The sequence below is a fragment of the Bombina bombina genome, chromosome 2 (genome assembly GCF_027579735.1).
Source record: "Bombina bombina isolate aBomBom1 chromosome 2, aBomBom1.pri, whole genome shotgun sequence".
Taxonomy (NCBI): Eukaryota; Metazoa; Chordata; class Amphibia; order Anura; family Bombinatoridae; genus Bombina; species Bombina bombina.
The window spans coordinates 1,396,325,225-1,396,336,462 of NC_069500.1; the positions used below are offsets into that span (position 1 = coordinate 1,396,325,225).

The 11,238-nt window shown below is 33.9% G+C and overlaps 1 long non-coding RNA gene across 1 annotated transcript; it reads left to right on the forward strand.

The window, feature by feature from the left end:
- Window positions 1-3,981: 3,981 nt before the first annotated feature.
- Window positions 3,982-10,678, forward strand: LOC128648320 (uncharacterized). The gene is made up of 2 exons (XR_008400576.1): window positions 3,982-4,077; window positions 10,477-10,678. It is a non-coding gene; the product is annotated as an uncharacterized LOC128648320 (long non-coding RNA).
- Window positions 10,679-11,238: the final 560 nt, after the last annotated feature.

The window sequence follows — 11,238 nt, forward strand, 5'->3', positions numbered from 1 at the left end:
TCACTAGCTCTGCACACATGTGTAACATATAATTATACACTAATGATTTGTTTAGCAGCATTATTAAGCCACCTGCTACTGCATTACACAGAACATACAAACACAACTATCTCACTAGCTCTGCACACATGTGTAACATATAATTATACACTAATGATTTGTTTAGCAGCATTATTAAGCCATCTGCTACTGCATTACACAGAACATACAAACACAACTATCTCACTAGCTCTGCACACATGTGTAACATATAATTATACACTAATGATTTGTTTAGCAGCATTAGTAAGCCACCTGCTACTGCATTACACAGAACATACAAACACAACTATCTCACTAGCTCTGCACACATGTGTAACATATAATTATACACTAATGATTTGTTTAGCAGCATTAGTAAGCCACCTGCTACTGCATTACACAGAACATACAAACACAACTATCTCACTAGTGCTGCACACATGTGTAACATATAATTATACACTAATGATTTGTTTAGCAGCATTATTAAGCCACCTGCTACTGCATTACACAGAACATACAAACACAACTATCTCACTAGCTCTGCACACATGTGTAACATATAATTATACACTAATGATTTGTTTAGCAGCATTATTAAGCCACCTGCTACTGCATTACACAGAACATACAAACACAACTATCTCACTAGCTCTGCACACATGTGTAACATATAATTATACACTAATGATTTGTTTAGCAGCATTAGTAAGCCACCTGCTACTGCATTACACAGAACATACAAACACAACTAGTTTTAAATGTTAAAGAGATAATCCAAATACAATGTGAATGAAATGTGCATCTTTATTTTTCTGTTTGAAAACGAGCATTTTTGTAATATACAGACATTAGAAAACTTTTTTAGAAAATCTATCACTGTATATGAGAGATTTTACTGTTAAGTGTATGAAATATACAGACATTAGCAAACAAACTGCATCTGCTTGTGACTTTCTGATATATAGCAGTACTAGAAGGGTGGGAGCTGTATTTTATGAATTGATTTGATGTTGTTCAGAAGCCTGGCAGGGGTTAATATTTTGTATTGTTCTTACTGTGGGTTACAGTATTTGTGCAGTTAAGAATAACTATTCCCTGCTATGTAGATGCTGAAGGGTTAATAATGTAACCCTTGCTTGTTTAATTTGGCCCTAAATTGCAAAAGTATTATTCATATGCAAGTGAGCTGTTAGGGTGTTTTATTTAACATGCATTAAAAAATATAGTAAATATTTTTAGGTAATTAGTGATTTTAATCTAATTTTCTTGCTGCAAATGTTTTAATTTACTTTTTGAAAAGTTTCTAATGTGATGCCTATCAAAATCTTTAACGTAAATTAAAAGACTTGCAGCAAGAAACTGAGATTAAAAATCATTTTCCCTAAAAAATAATCCTTGTTAACAGTCCCTTTAATATCAGTTGCCATTTATTTTGATCTAGGGCCGTGGTTTTCAAACCTGTCCCCAGGCCTCCCCAAAAGGCCAGATTTTCAGGATTACCTTGGATGAGAGCTGGTAAAGTAACCATGTTTACTAATCAGCTGATTATTTCACCTGTGCTCCAGTTCAGATATCCACAAAAAGTGGCCTTTTAGGGAGGTCTGACGACAGGTTTTAAAACCAGTGGTCTAGGGTTACCATTGCTCAGCTGGGGGTTAATAATAATTTAGGGCTAGGCCATGAGTCATGAGTAAACTTGATTTATGCTATAGTAAATTTACTGACTCTTTTCAAGTCTATGGAGATGGTAAGTTTACTACAGCACAATCTTAAAGGTAGTAACTGCTAGAAAAGAGTGTAAGCTGAGGATAGCCTTTTTAAAAAAAAATAGAAACGTATCTCTACTGTGAAACAGTCCTCTTCAGTATAGCTGCTTTAAAAAAAAAAAAAAGCTTTACTGAGTGCGGTACATGTAATTCAATGGCATGATTGGGCTCGCTGTGATTAGACAGTGAGTGAGCCTGTGACACACTGTTTGAAAAAGCAGATGCGCTGAAGAAGACTCTTCACAATAGGGGTATCTTTTTACAGAGAAAAATTAGGCATTTAAAAAAGAAAATAAAAAAAGGCTTTTTTTCCTGCCATTTGCTGTCCCTTTAAGTTTACTCATGGCTTGTGATCTAGCCCTTACTGTTTAAAAAAATAATTTATTTAGTCCAGTAAAGAGAGACTTTTAACATTGCATTTTGTCTAAGAAAAACAAATTAACTGAAACAAACTTTTAACTGTATAAATATTTAAAATCTGTAAATCTATTTAGGCTTCTATGTACTCATTTGATGAGATTATAAATTTCATGACATTACTTGCATAAGATTACATAATTATCTTTTGGTTTTAATAATCATCTATTTTACCTTAAAGGGCCACTAAACCCAAAATCTTTCTTTCATGATTCAGATAGAGAATACAAATTTAAACAACATTACAATTTACTTCTATTATTTATTTTGCTTTATTTTTTAGATATCCTTAGTTAAAGAAAAAGCAATGCATATGGGTGAGCCAATCACACGAGGCTTCTATGTGCAGCAACCAATCAGCAGCTACTAAGCATATCTAGATATGCTTTTCAGCAAAGAATATCAAGAGAATAAAACAAATGAGATAATAGAAGTAAATTAGAAAGATGTTTAAAATTGCATTCTCTTTCTAAATCATGAAAGAAAAAATGTGGGTTTCATGTCCCTTTAAAGGGACATTGTACACAAGATTTATCTTTGCATAAATGTTTTTTAGATGATCTACATATATATATATATATATATATATATATATATATATATATATATATATATATATATCTCCCATACAGATTGTTTCTATTTTTATTCAATAACATTGTGCTGATTGTTAGACTCCAAACCAAGCCCCAAATTTTCAGGAGTAGACTGTTGTCTACTTACTCCAGCTTGCTCCTGTTTGTGTAAAGGGTCTTTTCATATGCAGGGGAGGGGGGTCTGCTCTTTTTGCTTTCAAGTTTAATTCAATGGGTGTCCCCTCCAACTCTTTTCAACAGTGCTAAACTGGTAGCTTCTAAGTAAGTTTTTTTAAAGGTTTTATACTGGAATTTTAGGTCAGAATCTGTGAATATTATTCCTTATAGTATTACATGCAGTTATATGAAAATTGGTGTATACTGTCCCTTTAAATTAAGACCAATTCTAAAAAGAATGCACTAAACTGTTGTGGAGACTGTAAACCCTAAGCAAAGAGCAATGATTTTTTGTTGCAGTAGGTCATATTGGTTGTTTGCATTAATTTTCATTCTAATCATAGGGGGAAAAAAATAATCTCTTACTGATAAGGTCAGATGGAGAGCACTTATCAACCACACCTCTACATCTGGAGTGAGTGCATAATAGTTTGACTAAATAACTGATTCCCTTTAGGTTTTTTTCTGAAGTTTATGGTGGACATTTCTGGCAGACTGGATCAAATGGAGGAAACATTGGCAGCCACAGCCCGCAGAAATGTACCTGAAGGAGACAATATTAAATATAATGGCAGACTTTGAAAATATGATGATAGTTTCAAAAGAAGGAAATCTCTGAGCAACAAACTGGTAAGTTCTCTAATTCAGCTTTAGCCTCTTTAGGTAGGCTACTGTCAGAACTACTGCGCATCTTTTGAACATAATTGGTCAGATTCTGGAATCTCTTATGGACCAAAATACATACTTCTTTATCTTTATAATCCTAGGTTCTTTAGTCACAATATTGGTAGCATACCTTGACAGAATATGCCTTTAGTGATGGACAAGTTTTTCTCATAGTCTTAAGCTTGTAAACTGTACAGAAACTAAAAACACTATTGATTTGAAGGCAACAAAAAGCAGGTTACAGTTATTATTTTGAGAGTAAAATCTTTGTGTTATACTTCACGGATATTTATACCTAGCATTAACTGTATTTGTCTTATTTATTTTTCAGGTAAGAGTCCTCAAGAGTGTAGAAGGAAAGGATCTGAACACACTTTTGTGTAATATGCTGCGACGATTGGTGGGCGATGAGGTGGCCGAAGTGTGCAATCTCTGTGGAACCTCAACAAAAGGTGCTGATAGAATGGTCTTTACTGACACTGCAGTTTTTATTTTTTCTTCGAGTTCCTAAATAAGGGCTAGATTACAAGTGAGACGCAAGTGATACCGTCTTTTCGCGAGCCTTTTTCATTGCGCTGATATTACATGTTGAGCGAAATTGCGATCGCCATTTACGCTTCAATCCTTACCACAATCTCAACTGTTTTCAGAAACAAAGAAGTTGCAGAAAACAATTCAAAAATACATTACAAAGTACAGTTACACTCTTATTAACACTGTCTAATAAAAGAATATTGCACAAACTTTTTTAAGGGTTCGAAAGATATTAGATCTCGAGTGCTAGAAAAAAAAGGCAGGCAAATGGCTTTAAAATTGAGACACATACATTGCAAAAGATGTATTTGAATGTATATATATATATATATATATATATATATATATATATATACACATATATATACAGGTATACCTCGCTCATACAGCGGGTTAGGGACCGGAGCCCCGCTGTAAAGTGAAAACCGTCTTAAAGTGAAACAAGGCAGTTTTAGCTTTCTTTTCACTTGCCAGTGTGTTTAAAAACTTGAAAACATGTTTGAACTAGCATATATTAGGGGTACAATAATGCTATGTTTAGTTTAACACTAGCACAGCACAGTATTCAATAAACACTGTACCTGTAAAATAGTGACAATTACTGTAGTACAATTTGCCAGACTATAGCACTGAGACACAGATTGCACTGTAATGCTGTAAACAGCGTGAACTAAGCATAACAAAATGGTGCCAGACACTTTTCTTGCAATATCACAATGATTACAACACTGTTTCAAAATCCTTGGAGGATGAACTTCAGCTCCACAGAGCGCTGTATTAGCGAAGAGCTGTAAAGTGAAGGTATACCTGTATATGTATGTATGTATGTGTATATATATATATATATATATATAAATATATAATATGTATATATATATATATAAAATATGTGTGTGTGTGTATATATGTATATATATATATATATATATATATATATATATATATATATATATATATATATTGTATTTACAGTCATATATACACATATAAAAACATTAAAGTGACAGGCCCCGAATTTCCCGCAAGGCTATTGGCTAAGAGGTGGAAACGTCACCTCTCAGCCAAATACCGTTCTGCCGTAGGTTGCCTTAGCAGCTCAGTGCGGCAAACGCTGCAAACAAAAAAGGAGCTTTCAGCATGAAGTATTTTATACTTCATGAATGAAAGTCCCCTTTATTTGTTCCAATGGTAAATTACAAAAGCTAGGATTTACCATCACTTTAATATATATATATATATATGTACACACATATAGACATATATGTTTTAAAGGGGCATAACACACATTGAAATCACAATATAAAATGTTTAGTTATGCAACTTTGCAATATATTTTTTATTTTGCACCATTTACTGTAATTTAAAGGGGCATGAAACCCAAGGTTTTTCTGTCTTTCATGATTCAGTATAGAGCATGAGATTTTAACCCTTTGAGTGCTAAGCACTTTCCCACCTGGGTGCTAAGCTTTTTTAGTTGTTTTTTTTGTTTGTTTGTTTTATATTTTTTAATATATATATATATTTTTAACTTTTTTTTTTCCTTTCAGATCCCCAAGACTTACACTGTTGGAAAGGTTTGGCGATCTAACAGCATGCTCCCTGCTCCTATATTTGACATTGTTAATGTTAAATAAAATTGCGCAATGACATCCCAATGCATAACGTGAAGCCCCGGCGATGCCTGTCACTATGCAGGCCCGATCGCCGGGGTAGGAGCCGATGGGAGCCCCCAGATCTCCCTCAAGGTGGGAGAGTGCTAGCGACGGCTCTGAGCCGTTGTTAGCACCAGAGTGGGAAACTCTGCAATGGCTCAGAGCCGTCGTTAGCACTCAAGGGGTTAAACAATTCTCTAATTTACTTCTATTAACTAATTTGTTTTGTTCTCTTGGTATTCTTTACAGAAAAGGATACCTAAGTATGTTCAGTAGCTGATTGGTGGCTGCACATGTATACTTCACGTTATTGGCTCACCCAATGCATTTACTAGCTCCCAGTAGTGCATTGCTGCTTCTTCAAAAAAGGATATCAAGAGAATTAAACAAATTAAATAATAGATGTAAAGTGGAAAGTTGTTTAAAATTGTATGCTCTATTTCAGGGTTATTCTTTCCCCCTCAAGACCCAGTGCCATGATACCACATACCTTTGGGACCCAATTGTTATACTTGGTATTGGAATAATTTCGTAAGAAATAAACAACATGATAGCTGCAATTTTTGGCAAAGAATCTAAAATATGTGCATGCTTTATTCCTGATTGTAGTCAAATTTGAAAGCGTTGTAAAACGTAATAACACACACACACACACACACACACTCTTATAAAACACACACACACACACACTCTTATAAAACACACACACACTCTTATAAAACACACACACTCTTATACAACACACACAAACACACTCTCATACACAGCACAATCTAATACAATACACCACACACACTCCTACAACACACACACAAGTTGGGACCCAGTAAACATGATGTTGTGACCCAGTAATGGGTCCTGACCCGTGGTTTGAAGAACCCTGCTCTATTTTAATCATGAAAGAAAAATGATGGGTTTCATGTTCCTTTAACTCTGAATAATATGGGTTTTTACTATGCTGAAAATTGGTAATGCAGGCTTCAGACCTCAAATGATTAAAGGGACAGTCTACACCAGAATTGTTATCGTCTTAAAAGATAGATAATCCCTTTTATACCTATTCCCCAGTTTTGCATAACCAACACAGTTATATTTATATATTTTTTACCTCTGTGATTATCTTGTATCTAATCCTCTGCAATCTGCCCCTTTATTTCAGTTCTTTTGACAGACTTGCAGTTTAGCCAATCAGTGATGGCTCCCAGGTAACTTCACGTGCATGAGCACAGTGTTATCTATATTAAAAACATGAACTAACACCCTCTAGTGGTGAAAAACCTGTTAAAATGCATTCTTAAGAGGCGGCCTTCAAGGTCTAAGAAATTAGCATATGAACCTCCTAGGTTAAGCTTTCAACTAAGAATACCAAGAGAACAAAAAAAAATTGGTGATAAAAGTAAATTGGAAAATTGTTTAAAATTACATGCCCTATGTGATTCATGAAAGTTTTTTTTGGACTAGACTGTCCCTTTAACAGTAGTCTGTATATTTTTCTAATTGGCTTTAGCGTGGACTTTGTGCTAACATAGAACAAGGAAAGGCATACTGACAGTATGATGTGACTTTGTGATTAAATACATAAAACGAGGAAAAGCCTACTGACAGTATGATGTGACTATAGTGACTGTCACATGAAGTACATCAGGATTAGCTCCTCCAAATAAGGAAAATGGTGGTGAAATTTGGCCACTGGAAAAGTTTTGTATAAACCATTACATTATAGGCAAAGCAGGCAAAATAATGAAAGTATAATGCAAAGTTGTTTTATTATGTATAATTAAATAATTCACGTTATAATCACAAAGTTTATCATGCCCATGTAACAGGGGACAGACTATTACTTAACAGACTTTATCTAAATTAATTTGCATATCTAACTTTATACTCATTTATTTGACATTGTTTTCTATTACAGAAACATGTCAAAGGGTCTATAAAGACATTACTGACCATGAAATGAGAAGATGTATCAGAGATTGCTTCACCAATCCCACACAAGAATTGTTTGTGGTCACAGGTAAGCAGTTACATTTTTTTCTTGTTTAAATCACCCCACTGAGTCATTTCTTTTTAAATTGTTTTTTTTGTTTATACAACATGCATATATGGATGTGATACAGCAGGGGGGTGTTTTTATTTCTTTTTTATATAAGATGCTTATATAGATGTGATACAGCAGGGGAGTGTTTTCTGTTTATACAGCATGCTTATATGGATGTGATACAGCAGGGGAGTGTTTTATTTCTGTTTATACAGCATGCTTATATGGATGTGATACAGCAGGGGAGTGTTTGTTTCTGTTTATACAACATGCTTATATGGATGTGATACAGCAGGGGAGTGTTTTTATTTCTGTTTTTATATAACATGCTTATATGGATGTGATACAGCAGGGGAGTGTTTTATTTCTGTTTTATATAACATGCTTATATGGATGTGATACAGCAGCTGGGGTAATTTTGTTTATACAACATGCTTATATGGATGTTATACAGCAGGGGAGTGTTTGTTTCTGTTTACACAACATGCTTATATGGATGGGATCCAGCAGGAGAGTGTTTGTTTCTGTTTATATAACATGCTTATATGGATGTGATACAGCAGGGGAGTGTTTGTTTCTGTTTACACAACATGCTTATATGGATGTGATACAGCAGGGGAGTGTTTTATTTCTGTTTTATACAACATGCTTATATGGATGGGATCCAGCAGGAGAGTGTTTGTTTCTGTTTATATAACATGCTTATAAGGATGTGATACAGCAGGGGGGGGCTTATTTATGTTTATATAACATGCTTATATGGATGTGATACAGCAGGAGAGTGTTTGTTTCTGTTTATTCAACATGCTTATATGGATGTGATACACTACACAGGGGAGTGTTTGTTTCTGTTTATACAGCATGCTTATATGGATGTGATACAGCAGGGGAGTGTTTGTTTTTGTTTATACAGCATGCTTATATGGATGTGATACAGCAGGGGAGTGTTTGTTTTTGTTTATACAACATGCTTATATGGATGTGATACAGCAGGGGAGTGTTTTATTCACTTCCCTGATCCTCCCATGATCACAAATAGAGCAGCCATGTTGGAGTTTTCTCTGTGCTTGGATAGATCTGACCCTTTTAAAGGAATGTTCCATTTTGATAGGTGTGCTTCTTTGTGACAGGATTTTTATTGCATTATCAACTAATATCAATTAAAATGTTAATGAATTATAAATCTTGTCACAAGAACAATAAATGAAACTCCCTTTACAATTTTCAGTGCTTCAGCAACATACAACTTAAGGTAAAACAATATATATTTCTTTAAAAGGCCATATTAGTAAAAAAAATACATGCTCTAATTCGTTTTAATTAATTTTAAGACCATCAACCCTGCACTAACCCACAAAGTGTTTAAACACACAGTAGAAGTACTGCTTGGAACCACAGAGCACTGCTGATCCCGAGTGGAAGTGCTGCTGATCCAATCTTGAGCGCTAGTCATTTAACTAGTATTTCTGATTAGATAAGCAGCAGTTGGCGGTTTTTGCTCTGGACCAGCAGTGCTCTGCAGGTACCAATCAGTACTTCCACTGTGTGTTTAAAGCCTTTGTGTGGGTTAATCACACAGCAGTGCAGGGTCAATAGTCTTAAATTTACATTAAAAGATGCAATTTTTTTTTTTACTATTAAGGCCCTTTTAAAGGGACACTAAACACCTTGAGAATGAGATGGTAATATAAAATGATAAACTGTGTGTGTATATATGTGTGTGTGTGTGTGTGTATATATATATATATATATATATATATATATATATATATATATATATATATATATATATATATATATATATATATATATACTTTCATTATTTATTTTGTCCTCTTTTCCTGTAATTATATTCTGAAATTGTGAGCTTTTCAGCTCCTGATAGAAATGGAAGTGCAGAACACTGTTATATTCCACACAGCCACTGGCTGCACACTCTAGTGACAAATTTATAACTGTCTCTATTCGGCCACAGCAGAGAAGGTAACCTAGGTTACAACATGGCAGCTCCCATTGTTTTATAGGAACAAAACCAAAAATTTAAATTACAACATAGGGTATCAAATAGTCCACATTGATTTCTAGAGAAGTAAAATATAAATATCTTAAGGAAAAAATAGTCTTGATATAGTAACCCCTTAACGTCTGAGATGTACCATGTATGTTGCCGCTCATTAAGCAGCACTGCGCTATTATACCCTCCCTTCTTGTTATCGTAAATAGCGTGGCCTCAACACTGGCGGCGAGTCTGCACATTTAATAGCACTTCCCCATTCAAAGATGAGGGATGTACAGGGTACGTTGCTGGTCTTTAATGGGGTTAAAGCAGAGGTTCTAAGCATCCCATTGGCATGTAGTGACACAAAATCTGTTTGATTAGGAAGGACCGTGGCCAAATATGTTAATATCTAGATGAAAATTCAATTGACATGAGAATTTATGGCAGTTAAAAATACAATTTTTATTTTTTTTAGTATTCATCACAACCTTAAAGTTTAAATAAAGGCATGTTATTTTTTTTGTCAGATTTACTTTTTTAGTTCTACAAATTAAAGTTCTGCTGTAGAATAAGCAATTAGCACAGAATGCCCATGTTTATGTAATATTTGTTTTTATTTTTACAGGCCGGTGCCAAATTCAAGATCATAGAACAGATACAGATGGACATCAGCTTATATTTTTGTTGTTCTGTCAACATTATTGTGCATCTGCATTATACTTGTACCCTAGGCATATACTATAAGTTATTCTCTGGTTTATTACAATATCATATTTAAAATGTTTTAATACCTGGAACATTTGAAGCCTAATAAAAGTTTAAATTACTTTTGTAAGAGTCAATGCTGTTGTTTTTACGAATTTTTGTGTGAATATTTTTATCTTCATACAGTATTGAGGTTAACAGATCATATTTACCAGACAGGCAAAGGCTAATTTTATTAAATTCAGTAAAAGTATGAAATCAATAAAAAATAAATATGATTTTCCTAGTTTAACTTCTGGTAACAATTGCAGTTAGTTATATACAATAATACATCTTTATAACTGCACAGATATGGAGATATCTGTAAAACAAATATTCATAAAGAAAATAATCAATTAAAATCACGGCCAAAAAAAACACTGAAAGGGGGGTAAGAACATGAAACATAATAACCATGGGCAGAACTGAAGACTGATTTATAAATGGAACGCCTTAAAGGGGGTGCTGTAAAAAGGGGCCATACTGTACCTGAGATAATGATATTAGTGTTATAATATAACTCTAATATGAGAATACATCAAGTATTCAACTTAAAGGGATACTAAACCCATTATATTGCTTTTATGATTCAGATAGAGTATGCAATTTTAAGCAATTTTCTAATGTACTCCTATTATCAATT